This window comes from Saccopteryx bilineata, chromosome 1 (assembly GCF_036850765.1).
Source record: "Saccopteryx bilineata isolate mSacBil1 chromosome 1, mSacBil1_pri_phased_curated, whole genome shotgun sequence".
NCBI classification, from domain to species: domain Eukaryota; kingdom Metazoa; phylum Chordata; class Mammalia; order Chiroptera; family Emballonuridae; genus Saccopteryx; species Saccopteryx bilineata.
The window spans coordinates 150123187-150137593 of record NC_089490.1 but is presented as its reverse complement, the minus strand read 5'-3'; the positions used below and the strand labels follow the sequence as shown (position 1 = coordinate 150137593).

The following is a 14407-nucleotide window of genomic DNA, read 5'->3' as shown; positions in this document are numbered from 1 at the left end:
TGGCATTAGCCTGGGGGAAAGCAACTGCTCTGCCCTCAGGAGTCTCTCCTGCCCCAGGCATGGAGACTGAATCATGCTGAGAAGCCAAGAATCAGGGGACACTATCAGTGACTCATTTTTCTGGTATTGAGGCCAGAGCTTTCCCCACACACTCCCAAGTCTAAGACTGATGCTTTCACCCCACAGGAGACTCAGCAGAAACTGTCCAGACTGCGGGCAGACTACACCTAGTAGTTTCAGAGGCCACACCCGTGGACCCCTGGGGCCACATCCTACTGAAGTCTGTGAAAAACATCTGACAGACTGACACCTGGGGCTGAGGGGTGGAGCCACACTCACCACCCTTCCTAATTCCAGAATTGCCGCAGGCTCTAGACTCTACTAGAGGTTTTTTCAGTTGCCAAACCCAACAAGTAGCCAACAGACAGAGGTGGGACTCAGGGAACCTTGGCCTTTTAAGTGACCTTCCCCCAGAGCCAATGTGGATAAAAGCCAGCCTAGGCATGTAGCTTGGTATTTGCATGTGCACCTGGGCCCAGCTGAGGCAGCCACAAACTCTGGATTGCTTTGTAGCTCCAAGAAGTTTGCAGAGGGTCAGTCACAGGTAGGGTCTCTCACTGGTCTGTGCAGGGTTCCTTCCCGGGAGGTCCAGGGCTGGCATATCCAATGACCAGCTGCAGAGAGCATTGGTTCAGGACCTAACAACCCTTACTAGAGTGGTGTCCTAAGGAAGGGCTCCTCACACCTGGCCCAGCTGAAGCAAGTTCCATTCTCTGTGATCAGCACCAACCAAGTAGCTGATGTGCATTGGATAGGGTGGAGCTTCACAGCCAGCTTGAGAGCTGGATATCCTGCCCTGCTGGGCTAGATTCCACAGGGTGAAAGGAGAAAGGCTTGGAGCATGGACATTTAAAGTGTGGGTCCCTGTGAGTCTATTGTTGGGTCTGGTCAAGGATCTTAGCCACCTTCTTGGGGGGCACAGTCAGCCCCTGGAGAGGACTCTCTCAGCCTTCTTCCCTGAGACTATGGTCTTTCTCACTAGCTGTAAGAACTTCTGCAGAGGACTGTCAGCCTCACTTGATCTGAACCTACTGCTTACCTTGGGGAGAAATAAAATTTGAGTATCCAGCAATGGCTGCATGGTTAGGCTCTGGAATAGAGGCCACATTCTTTGTACTGAACTCCTGACCAAGGGACCCCTGAAGTAAGGGGGAGTTGTATTCCCAACCTCAGCTGCCCTAACACAACAAGCTTACAAACTGTAGAGAGGTTGGTTAGGTAAGGCCAGTCTGAGCCCACACTACAGTCTTTCTACAGAGGACTCTGTTGGAAGACCAGGCAGCTGCAAGAGGGGGTGGAGCAGCTGAAAAGTGGAGGCAAGTCTTACAGAGCTTGGGTCTTTTACAAAGCTGCTGTCATCTCTAAGCAGGAGAAAGATGATCCTTATACACAGGTTGGCACCTCCCACACTACCAAAGCACAGAAAACACTGAAACAGTGAAAAGAGGAGTAGCTGCAGACAGGTAGCCCATAGCATGTTACAAACAATGCCTGATGCCAACCCAAGAACATCTAGAACCAACACAACCGGTAGTGGGTGGCAGACAGCACCAACCCTAGACTCAGCTAGCTACACAAGCAGCACACCCAAAGAGGAGTCTAGCAGGCACCAGACACTGGAAAATTAATATACCCAACAGGACAGACATTGTACACTGTGTAATATGATCAAGATTGACCCTTAGAGTCAGCCAGACTGAAGGGATAAACATATCCACAAAAGGACCAACTGCATTAAATACTCATGTACAACAGGAGGGAAAATAATACCCTCAAGAAGCATTCCTAGAGCAAGAAAATCAGGTGATTTGGAGGTCAGTAGAACCAAGCCCATCTTCCTCATATAGACACCACAAAAAGTTTAAAGTTGGACAGCACTACCTAATACACTGACAAAATGGAAAGACAAAGAAACATGACCCAAATGAATCAACAAGAGAAATCCCCACAAAAAGAACTAAATGCAATGGAAAATAACAAACTACCAGATGCAGAGTTTAAAATAATTTTTAGAGTGCTCAAGGATCTTAGAGCAACAATGGATAGTAATAATGAACCTAAATAAAGAGATAGCAAGCATCAAAAAGGACATTGAAATAATAAAAAAGAACCAATCAGAAATGACAAATACAATATCAGAAATTAAGACTACACTAGAAGGAAACAACAGCTGGCTGGATGAAGCAGAAATTGAATCAGCGATTTAGAAGTCAAGATAAATACAAGCACAGAAGCAGAGCAACAAAACAAAAAGGGGCTCAAAAAGACTGAGAAAACTCTAAGATAACTTTGACAACATAAAGAGAAAAAACATCCGCATCATAGACGTTCCTGATGGAGAATAAACAAGGGATAGAGAACCTGTTTGAAGAAATCATAGCTGAAAATTTCCCAAAAATGATGAAGGAAAAAGTCATACAAGTTCAAGAAGCACAGAGAGTCCCATTAAAGAGAAACCCAAGGAGGCCTACACCAAGACACATCATAATTAAAATGCCAAACTTAAAAGATAAAGAAAGAATACTAAATACTTTCTCGGTAAGAGAAAGGCAGTTCACTACCTACAGAGGAGCCCTCATAAGGATGGCATCTGACTTCTCAACAGAAGCACTGAAAACCAGGAGGGATTGGCAAGAAATATTCAAAGTAATGCAAAACAAGAACCTACAACAAAGACTACTTTATCCAGCAAGGCTATCATTTAAAATTGAAGGAGAAATAAAAAGCTTCCAGGACAAAAAAAAAAAAAAAAAAAAAAAAAAAAAAAACAACTCAAGGAATTCGGTACAACAAAACCAGTACTGCAAGAAATGTTAAGGGGCCTGCTGTAAAAAGTGCAAAGGAAAAAATGTTAGCAAAAAGAGGATTGTAGGTTTAAAGAATAAAATGAAAATAAATAAGTACATATTGCCTATCAGGCAGTGGAACAGTAGATAGAGTGTCAGACTGGGATGCAGAGGACCCAGGTTTGAAACCCCAAGGTAGCCAGATTGAGCACAGGCTCATCTGGTCTGAGCAAGGCTCACCAGATTGAGCCCAAGGTCGCTGGTTTAAGCAAGGGGGCACTCAGTCTGCTGTAGCCCCCTTGTCAAGGAACATATGAGAAAGCAATCAATGAGAAACTAAGGTGCTGAAATGAAGAATTGATGCTTCTCATCTCCCTTCTGGTCTATCTGTTCTTATCTTTCCCTCTCTCTGTCTCCCTCTGTCTCTGTCACAAAGAAAAAGTGCATAGAATAATAACCTTAAATGTAAATGGATTAAATGTTCCAATCAAAAGACATACAGTAGCTGCATGGATAAATAAAAAAGGATCCATATATATGCTACTGCAAGAGACCCACCTCAGAACAAAAGATACACATAGGTTGAAAGTGAAGGGATGTAAAAAAATATTTTATGAAAACATAAATGAAAAAAAAGCTGGGATAGCAATACTTATATCTGACAAAATAGTCTTTAAAACAAAGGCTATAGTAGGGGATAAAGAAAGTCACTATATAATGATAAAGGGAGCAATCCAAAAGGAAGATATAACCTTTGAAAATATTTATGCACCTAATATAGGAGCACCTAAATATATAAAGCAGTATGGGACTTGCCAGGTGGATCCCAATTGAGAGGTTAGGGGAGTCTGTCTCTATGCCTCCCCTCCTCTCCCTAAAAGAAACATATCCAGCATAGGTCCATAGGTTGGATTTACCTGCAAGCCTATATGTATCCACCAGGCAACAAATGTAGACTCTCATGGTTGAGACTGTTTTCTGAAGGGTATGCCAGCCGCTCTTCTTTATATTGTATTTGTATTAGGTCTAATTTGACTAGTAAGTGTCTTGTCCTGTTAATACCATTGCTGACTATGTGATTCCCATCCCACTATGACCACTACAATGGTGCAGTGCAAAAGATCTACATAACAGTTCTTCCACCACACTGTGCAGTGACTTTGCTAAACCAGTCCTTCCATGTGAGAATCAGTACTTTCTGCATTTCAGGCACATTCTGGGTGTTTCCTGTTACTTGAGCATAATCTCTCAATGATTTCAATTTTTAGCTATATGTGGTTAAAACTACATTTTCCGGGAGGGAGACAAGAGGGCGATGGAGTAGGCAGATGTACCAACTTCCACCTCCCAGAACCAAAGTGGATTACAAACTAATTTTAAGAACCATCATCAGGAAAAACCAACTTTGGACTAAACTAAGAGGACTCTTCAACCCAGGAACACTGAAGAAGACACACTGAGACTGGAAGGAAAACCGGAAACGTGGAAATGGCTGCCCAGCTCCTAGGAGCGAACGGCAGCCGGGAGAGACTCGCGTGGTGGGAAGTGAGTTTAGCAGAGAGGGGAGGGTCCTGAGTCCCAGGAGCAAAGCCCCACCCTGCAGCCCCAGAGCCTAGAAGAGGCGTATGGACATTATTTAGCTGAAAACAAGACAGGATACTGTTTGTGAGAGACTAATTTCTTAGACCCAGGATTCTTCTTAAAGGGACCGCACAGGAAACCTCTCTCACAACCACTCACCTGGGGCTCCTGTGGATGGGGAGAGAGTAGAGTACTGGAGTAGCGGGAAGAGAGTGTAATCTAGGAGGCACAGGGAGAAACATTTTGAGAGACAGCCACCCTAACCCCTGGGAAGAGTCACTTTCCAAATCTGAAATGAATGTTTCCCCTGGAAACAGCAATACCAGCAAAGGGAAGCAGGACACCAGCCAAACAAGGTCTCCCGCAGCACTCGGAGCAGAGTCACTTAGAAGGGGGGAGCTTTCCGGACTACAGTAGTGAGTCTTAGGGTCTGAGCTGCGTCACCCCCACCCACACGGCTGAGGGCTCGACCGAGGGTGGGCGGAGGCGGGACATGGAAGCATGGTTCTGTCGGCAAGGGCAAAAGCCAGCTGGCCACCACTGAGGCCCAGGTGTGAGCTCAGTCTTCCCTGGCTGGGGAGGAGGGGATGTGCAAAAATGGTCAAGCCCAGCTGCGGGCCACCTGTAATTCAGCCTGCAGGGGAAGGGGCAGAGACCTGCCCTTCAGCAAGGGCACAGGAGCAAAGCCCTCCCCCGCCAGCGGAACCCAGGCTTGTTGCCTGACTTGGGAGACAGCTCCTCCCATGGGGTTGGAGCCAAAAGCCCAGAACAGACAGAGTTCTGCTACTGAGCATGGGAACAGTCCGGCTTGGCCTGTGGAGCCAAGGCTTGCAGCAGTCCCACAAGTGGGCTCCTCCTGCATGGGCGGGGCAAAAGCCCACAATCAGGCAGAGACCTGCAGCTGAGCAAAGGTGCTCACCCCTGCCCTCAGGGCCGAGCATAATGCCACCCACAGGGGTAGGGTGAAGGCCAAGGACAACGAGGCTTGTACACCCGAGCATGTGATCACAGCCACTCCCATGAAGGAGAGGTGTAAATCACAGCAACAGCCCCAGTTGGCAGGCACCGGCAATGCCCATACCTGAACGCCCTAGGCAGCAACAGCAGAGGGGGTAGCAGGCCTGCAGAGAAACCACACCTACGGAACACAGAGGCCACACCCAGTGGACTACAGTGGCCAAAACTTTCCTTTACATAGTGAAAATGAGAAAGAAGAGAAATGCAACACAAATGAATCAAGAAAAATCCCCAGAAAAGGAGCTGAATGAGTCAGATATAACCAAATTACCAGATGCAGAGTTTAAAATAACGATTATTAAGATGCTGAAAGATATTAGAACAACAATAGATGATCATTACGAACACCTAAATAAAGAGATAGCAGATATAAAAACGAACATTGAAATAATAAAAAAGAATCAGTCAGAAATGACAAATACAATATCAGAAATGAAGAACACAATGGAAGGAATTAAAATCAGGATGAATGAAGCTGAGAATTGAATCAGCGAGTTAGAGGACACGATAAATAAAGGCATGGAAGCAGAGCAGAAAAAAAAAAAGAGACTCAAAAAGTCTAAGGAAACTCTAAGAGAGCTCTGTGACAACATGAAGAGAAATAACATCCGCATCATAGGTGTTCCTGAAGAAGAGAAAGAACAAGGGTTAGAGACTTTGTTCAAACATATCATAGCTGAAAACTTCCCTCAATTAAGTCAGGAAAATATCTCACAAGTTCAAGAAGCACAGAGAACTCCATTAAAGAGAAACCCAAAGAAATGAAAACCAACACACATCATAATTAAAATACCAAAGCTAAGTGATAAAGAGAAAATATTAAAAGCTGCTAGAGAAAAAAAGACTATCACCTACAAAGGATTCCCCATGAGGATGACTTCCGACTTCTCAACAGAAATACTCGAGGCCAGAAGGGAATGGCAAGAAATATTCAAGTAATGCAGAACAAGACCCTACAACCAAGACTGCTTTATCCAGCAAGGCTATCATTTAAAATTGAAGGAGAAATAAAAAGCTTTCTAGACAAAAAAAAAAAAAAAAAAATCAAAGGATTCACTACAACCAAACCAAGGCTGCAAGAAATGCTAAGGGGCCTGTTGTAAACAGATCAAAGGAGAAAAAGAATATAGCAAAAGAGGAATACAGTTTTAAAGAATAAAATGGCAATAAACAATTACATATCAATAATAACTTTAAATATAAATGGATTAAATGATCTTATCAAAAGACATAGGGTAGCTGCGTGGATAAGAAAATAGGACCCAGCCCTGGCCGGTTGGCTCAGCGGTAGAGCGTCGGCCTAGCGTGCGGAGGACCCAGGTTCGATTCCTGGCCAGGGCACACAGGAGAAGCGCCCATTTGCTTCTCCACCCCTCCTCCGTGCTTTCCTCTCTGTCTCTCTCTTCCCCTCCCGCAGCCAAGGCTCCATTGGAGCAAAGATGGCCCGGGTGCTGGGGATAGCTCTGTGGCCTCTTCCTCAGGCGCTAGAGTGGCTCTGGTCGCAACATGGCGACGCCCAGGATGAGCAGAGCATCGCCCCCTGGTGGGCAGAGCGTTGCCCCATGGTGGGCGTGCCGGGTGGATCCCGGTCGGGCACATGCGGGAGTCTGTCTGACTGTCTCTCCCTGTTTCCAGCTTCAGAAAAATGAAAAAAAAAAAAAAAGAAAAAAAAAAGAATATAGGACCCATATATATACTGTCTAGAGGAGACACAACTTAAAACAAAAGATGCACATAGATTGAAGGTAAAAGTATGGAAAAAAACAATTAAAGCAAATGGAAATGAAAAAAAAGCTGGAGTAGCAATACTTATATCAGACAAAATGGACTTTAACACAAAGACTATAGTAAGAGATAAAGAAGGTCACTACATAATGATAAAGGGAGTAGTCCAACAGGAAGATATAACCGTTATAAATATCTACACACCTAATATGAGAGCACCTAACTATATAAAGCAGACTTTGATGGATTTAAAGGGTGAGATCAACAGCAATACTATAATAGTAGGGGATTTCAATACCCCACTAACAACACTAGATAGATCCTCAAGAAAGAAAATTAAGAAAGAAACAACAGACTTAAAGGACACACTAAATCAACTCAATTTAATAGATATCTTCAGAACCTTTCACCCTAAAGCAGCAGAATATATATTCTTTTCAAGTGCTCATGGTACATTCTCTAGGATAGACCACATGTTAGGGCACAAAAGTGGTCTCAACAAATTTAAAAAGATTGAAATCATCAAACACTTTCTCTGATCACAATGGTATGAATCTAGAAATGAACTACAACAGAAAAGCTCAAAAACTCTCAAACACATGGAAACTAAATAGCAGGGTGTTAAATAATGAATGGATTAAGAATGAGATCAAAGTAGAAATAAAAAAATTCCCAGAAACAAATGACAATGAGCATACATCAACTCAAAATCTATGGGACACAGCAAAAGCAGTACTGAGAGGGAAGTTCATAGCACTACAGGCACACTTTAAGAAACTAGAAAAAGCTCAAATAAACAGCTTAACACTGCATCTAAAAGAACTAGAAAAAGAACAGCAAGTAAAGCCCAAATGTAGTAGAAGGAAGGAAATAATAAAGATCAGAGCAGAAATAAATGACATAGAGGCTAAGGAAACAATACAGAGGATCAATAAAACCAGGAACTGGTTCTTTGAAAAAGTAAACAAGATCAATGAACCTTTAACTAGACTCACCATGAAAAAAAAAGAGAGGACTCAAATAAATAAAATTAGAAATGAGAGTGGAGAAATAACTACCTGCACAACAGAAATACAAAATATTGTAAGAAAATACTATGGGCCTGACCTGTGGTGGCACAGTGGATAAAGCGTCGACCTGGAATGCTGAGGTCGCCGGTTCGAAACCCTGTGCTTGCCTGGTCAAGGCACATATGGGAGTTGATGCTTCCTGCTCCTCCCCCTGTTCTATCTCTTTCCTCTCTTTCTAATAAAAATGAATAAATAAACTCTAAAAAAAAAAAGTAAATAAATAAATAAAGAAAGAAAGAAAATACTATGAAGAACTGTATGCCAGAAAACTAGACAACCTAGATGAAATGGACAAATTCCTTGAAACATACAATCTTCCAAAAATCAATCTGGAAGAATCAGAAAACCTAAACAGACCAATTACAACAAATGAGATCGAAACAGTTATCAAAAAACTTCCGGCCCTGGCCGGTTGGCTCAGCGGTAGAGCGTCAGCCTGCCGTGCAGGGGACCCGGGTTCGATTCCCGGCCAGGGCACATAGGAGAAGCGCCCATTTGCTTCTCCATCCTTCCCCCTCTCCTTCCTCTCTGTCTCTCTCTTCCCCTCCCGCAGCCAAGGCTCCATTGGAGCAAAGATGGCCTGGGCACTGGAGATGGCTCCTTGGCCTCTGCCCCAGGCGCTAGAGTGGCTCTGGTCGCGGCAGAGTGACGCCCCGGAGGGGCAGGGCATCGCCCCTGGTGGGCAGAGTGTCGCCCCTGGTGGGCATGCCGGGTGGATCCTGGTCGGGCGCATGCGGTAGTCTGTCTGACTGTCTCCCCATTTCCAGCTTCAGAAAAATACAAAAAACAAAACAAAACAAAAAAAAAACCTCCCAAAAAAGAAAAGTCCAGGGCCTGATGGCTTCACAACTGAATTCTACCAAATATTCAAAGAAGAACTAACTGCTCTCCTTCTCAAGCTATTTCAAAAAATTCAAGAGGAAGGAAGACTTCCAAGCTCCTTTTATGAGGCAGACATAATTCTGATTCCAAAACCAGGCAAAGACAACACAAAGAAAGAAAATTATAGACCAATATCCCTGATGAATATAGATGCTAAAATCCTCAACAAAATATTAGCAGACCAGATCCAACAATATATGGAAAAAATCATACACCATGATCAAGTGGGATTTATTCTGGGGAGGCAAGGCTGGTACAATATTTGCAAATCAATCAATGTGATTCATCACATAAACAAAAGGAAGGAGAAAAATCACATGATAATTTCAATAGATGCAGAAAAAGCATTTGATAAAATCCAGCACCCGTTCATGATCAAAACTCTCAGCAAAGTGAGAATACAGGGAACATACCTCAACATTATAAAAGCCATCTATGAGAAACCCACAGCCAACATCATACTCAATGGGCAAAAATTAAAAGCAATACCCTTAAGATCAGGAACAAGGCAGGGGTGCCCCCTTTCACCACTCTTATTTAATATGGTCCTGGAAGTCCTAGCCACAGCAGTCAGACAAGAAGAAATAAAAGGCATTGAAGTTGGAAAAGAAGTAAAACTATCATTATTTGCAGATGATATGATATTGTATATAGAAAACCCTAAAGTCTCAGTCAAAAAACCACTGGACCTTATAAATGAATTCAGCAAAGTGGCAGGATATAAAATTAATACTCAGAAATCAGAGGCAGTTTTATACACCAGCAATGAACAGTCAGAAAGAGAAATTAAGGAAACAATCCCCTTCACTATTACAACCAAAAAAATAAAGTACCTAGGAGTAAATTTAACCAAGGAGACTAAAGACTTGTACTTGGAATATTATAAAACATTGATAAAAGAAATCAAAGAAGATACAAACAAGTGGAAGCATATACCGTGCTCATAGTTAGGAAGAATATAAACATCATTAAAATGTCTATATTACCCAAAGCAATCTATAAATTCAATGCAATACCAATTAAAATACCAATGACATACTTCAAAGATATAGAACACATATTCCAAAAATTTATATTGAACCAAAAAAGAACACGAATAGCCTCAGCAATCTTGAAAAGGAAGAATAAAGTGGGAAGTATCACACTTCCTGATATCAAGTTTTACTACAAGGCCATTGTACTCAAAACAGTTTGATACTGGCATAAGAACAGGCATATGGATGCCTGACCTGTGGTGGCCCAGTGGATAAAGCATTGACCTGGAAATACAGAGGTCGCCGGTTTGAAACCCTGGGCTTACCTGGTCAAGGCACATATGGGAGTTGATGCTTTCAGCTCCCCCTCTATCTCTCTCTCTCCCTCTCTCTCTCCTCTCTAAAAATGAATAATAATAAAAAAAGAACAGGCATATGGATCAATGGAACAGAACAGAGAACCCAGAAATAAACCCACACCTTTATGGGCAATTGATATTTGACAAAAGAGGTAAGAAAATACAATGGAGTAAAGACAGTCTCTTTAACAAATGGTGTTGGGAAAATTGGAGAGCTACCAGCAAAAAAATGAAACTAGACCACCAATTTACACCATTCACAAAATAAACTCAAAATGGATAAAAGCCTTAACTGTAAGTCGTGAAACCATAAGCATCTTAGAAGAAAACATAGGCAGTAAGCTCTCCGACATCTCTAGTAGCGATATATTTGCCAATTTATTTCCACCGGCAAGTGAAGTAAAGGACAGGATAAACAAATGGGACCATATCAAACTAAAAAGCTTTTGCACAGCTAAAGACGATATGAACAAAGTAAAAAGACAAACCACACAATGGGAGAACATATTCAACAGTACATCTGATAAGGAGTTAATAACCAAAATTTATAAAGAACTTGTAAAACTCAACACCAGGAAGATAAACAATCCAATTCAAAAATGGGCAAAAGAAATGAATAGGCACATCTCCAAAGAGGACATACAGATGGCCAATAGGCAGATGAAAAAGTGTTCAACATTACTAATCATCAGAGAAATGCAAATTAAAACCACAATGAGATACTACCACCTCACCCCAGTCAGAATGGTGCTCATCAACAAAACAACACAGAATAAGTGCTGGCGAGGATGTGGAGAAAAGGGAACCCTCCTGCAATGCTGGTGGGAATGCAACTAGTGCAGCCACTGTGGAAAACAGTATGGTGATTCCTCAAAAAATTAAAAATCGAACTGCCTTTGACACAGCCATCCCACTTTTAGGAATATATCCTAAAAACACCAAATCACTGATTCAGAAGAAGAAATGCACCTCCATGCTTATAGCAGTATTGTTTACAGTAGACAAGATCTGGAAACAGCCCAAGTGTCCTTCAGTGGACGAGTGGATTAAAAAGCTGTGGTACATATACACAATGGAATACTACGCGGCCATGAGGAAGAAGGAAATCTTACCTTTTGTGAGAACATGGATGGGCCTGGAAACTCTTATGTTAAGTGAAATAAGCCAGGCAGAGAAAGAAAAATATCATACGACCTCACTCATTTGAGGAATCCAAGGAACAATGTGAACTGAGGAACAGAATAGAGGCAGAGGAGGGATGAAAGTGACCAGAGAGAAAGTGAACAGAGGGAAAGGGGATGAAAAGATGAGATCAGAGAAGGGAAAGAGATTGGTGAAATTATATATACAAAGCACAGTGTTAGAGAGAGCAGAAAAGCAAATCCTGGAGGGAAGGGGGAAGGGCATTGGAAGGAGAGGGACAATGGGGATGTTGAGGGTAACATGGAGGTGGGGGGATGTATTCGGTGGGACACTTGAATCTATGTAAACACAATAAATTTAAATCAATAAATAAAAACATAAAAACAAAAAGAAGACAAGCCCTGGTTAGGTGTCTCAGTAGATAGAACTTTGTCCTGGCACACCAAAGTCGCGGTTTCCATTCCTGGTCAGGGTATATACAAGAAGCAATCAATGAGTGCACAACTAAATGGAACAACTAAGTGGAATTATGAATTGATGCTTCTCTCTCTCTTGCTCTCAAATCAATAGAAAAAAAAATACAGGCCCTGCCTGAGTAGTTCAATTGGTAAAGTGTGATCCTGACTGCCTAGGTTGAGGGTTCAATCCCCCATCAAGGCACATACAAAAATCAACCCACAACAGCATGAATAAGTGGAATTGCAAATCTCACTCCCTTCTCTCTCTCTAAAACTCGTTTAAAAATAAATAAAATATTATGAAAAAGGGAAGGAAAGGACATAGGGGAAAATATGATCTTGGTAATAATTCTTGGCAAAGAATTATTTGATATGACATAAAAACAAAAATAGTAACATTAAATAGTGGTTTTGTTATATTGGTTCATATAGGAATTGATTACCTTAAGTTAGTGATTTTCTACAGATGTGCCCCAGCACCCTGGTGTGCAGCAAAAGGCACACAGGCATGTCCCAAGAATCTTTAAAACATGACATACCTGATACTTGGTCAGGCGCACTAACGTCTTTCTCCTTAGATCAGTGGTCCCCAACCTTTTTTGGGCCATGGACCAGTTTAATGTCAGAAAATATTTTCACGGATCGGCCTTTAGGGTGGTACGGTTAAATGTATCACGTGGCTGAGACAAGCATCAAGAGTGAGTCTTAGATGGATGTAACAGAGGGAATCTGGACATTTTTAAAAAATAAAACATCGTTCAGACTTAAATATAAATAAACGGAAATAATGTAAGTTATTTATTCTTTCTATGTGGATCGGTACCAAATGGATCACAGACCTGTATCAGTCCGTGGCCCGGGGGTTGGGGAACCACTGCCTTAGACGGTCAAATTAAAAAGTGACAAAAGCTAATATACAATACTGGGGTGGTGTGAATGAGTCAAAATGACACTTTTTTTTTTGTCAGATCAGCAAAAAATGCATTTTTTAGTGTGCTGCAGAGTTTTAGTAATTAATTTACATGTGCTATGAGATGAAAAATGTTGAAAATCACAGCCTTAGAGATATTACAGCCCTTACATTTAAAAGTTCTCTAAGGATGCATTCAAAAAATGATAAATTTGGCGGAGCTCCAAGATGGCAGCGGAGTAGGCAGACGCACAGACGCCCAGCTCTCACCACCAAACTGGAATACAAATCAATTTAGGAAAAATCAGCATGAAAAACCAACTCTGAACTGCAAGAACAGCTCTCAAAAACCAAGGAGCAAACAGGAAGCCACAATAATCCTGGTAAGGAGTGCCTGAATCTCCTCTGCTTACAGGAACAGGGGGGTGGTGGTGGTGAGGCTGAGAGCCCAGAGAAGATTTCACAGAGGAAAAAGAACAGAAACTACTGCTCACAGCCACTTACCTGGCGACCAGGGAGCAAGGTGGGTTGAAAAGACTAGCTTATCTCCCAAGTGGAAAGGACAGGGAAAGGGACAGACTGTGAGGGGCGAAGGAATGCAGGAAATGAAATAAAAAAGCTGACTCATTCGTGCTGGAGGTGGCCATAGCTGGGGGAGGGACTGAACCTTTCACAAAACAGAGCTGAAGTGCTTCCAGATCAGAGATCTCTGGACATCTATCCAGCTCCAATCAGCACAACAAGACACAGCTGAAAACAAGAAGTGGGGAGAAGGGGCAGTAACTCAAGTCTCCATGGAGATCTGAGATACACCTCCCCCTACTGAAGCTGAGAAAAAACCCTGCCCCCAGTGAGATTAGTTGGTGGAAGAGACCTTCAGAGTCTCAGGTTACACCCACAGCATTCCTGGATACAGTTTCAAGGAAGCCCCCTGCTGAGATCAGTTAACAAGACTATCACCTGTTAAGAAAACAAACAAATCAAGACTTCAAAGCTGCCCAAATCCAAAAGTGGATTACAAATAATAGCTGATACCAACCCAAGAAGACCTAGAAATAACACAACTGAAAACTGGAGGCAGACAACACCAAGCCTAGACTCAACCAACTCTACAAACAAAATACAGCCAATGAGAAGAAAAAAAAGTACAATCCAAATGAAACCTTCAGGAAATGAACTGAGTGATACGGAAATAATCAAACTTCCAGATGCGGAGTTCAAAATAATGATTGTAAGGATGCTTAGGGATCTTAGAACAACAATGGATGGTCACTATGAACACCTAAATAAAGAAATAGCAAGTATAAAAATGAATCAGTCGGAGATGACAAATACAATATCAGAAATAAAGACCACAATGGAAGGAATTAAAAACAGGATAGATAAAGCAGAGGATCGAATCAGCGAGTTAGAGAACAACTGGAATGAAGGCATGAAAGCAG

The 14407-nt window shown here is 42.2% G+C and overlaps 1 non-coding gene across 1 annotated transcript; it reads left to right on the top strand.

The window, feature by feature from the left end:
- Positions 1–8640: 8640 nt before the first annotated feature.
- On the top strand, positions 8641–8716 carry TRNAG-GCC (transfer RNA glycine (anticodon GCC)). Its single transcript has one exon. It is a non-coding gene; the product is annotated as a tRNA-Gly (tRNA).
- The last annotated feature ends 5691 nt before the right edge of the window (positions 8717–14407 follow it).